Here is a 299-nt window from a genome sequence, read left to right as displayed (position 1 = left end):
CGATCATCAACCATCCTTCCATAAAACGAATCATCTATTCAGAGAATCACAAGGCCGGTGCGCCTGGGTTTCTGTGTGTAGTTGAAAGATAAAGGTTTAGTCTACGTGACACCTGCTTCAACTAACACAGGTGGCTAGCAGCGCCTAAGGATGTCCTGTCCGATTGTCATCTCTTCATTTTGGTATGTTATGTTCTTATGCGTTCTAGTCTGTTCTGTGCTAATATATTCGATTCAGTTTTTTTTTTCAGGATGGAGGTGAGGGAAGCGGAGACTGAAAGAAAATCGGTTTTTTTGGTC

General features: G+C 42.5%; 1 protein-coding gene across 2 annotated transcripts in view; it reads right to left on the bottom strand.

Annotated features, from left to right (window-relative positions):
• LOC119586812 (transient receptor potential channel pyrexia-like) overlaps positions 1–299 on the bottom strand; it is a 7,924-nt gene that overhangs the window by 4,215 nt on the left and 3,410 nt on the right. The gene's annotated exons all lie outside the window — the stretch shown is intronic.

Source organism: Penaeus monodon, chromosome 22, assembly GCF_015228065.2.
Source record: "Penaeus monodon isolate SGIC_2016 chromosome 22, NSTDA_Pmon_1, whole genome shotgun sequence".
Taxonomy (NCBI): domain Eukaryota; kingdom Metazoa; phylum Arthropoda; class Malacostraca; order Decapoda; family Penaeidae; genus Penaeus; species Penaeus monodon.
This window is presented reverse-complemented; position numbering and strand designations above follow the sequence as displayed.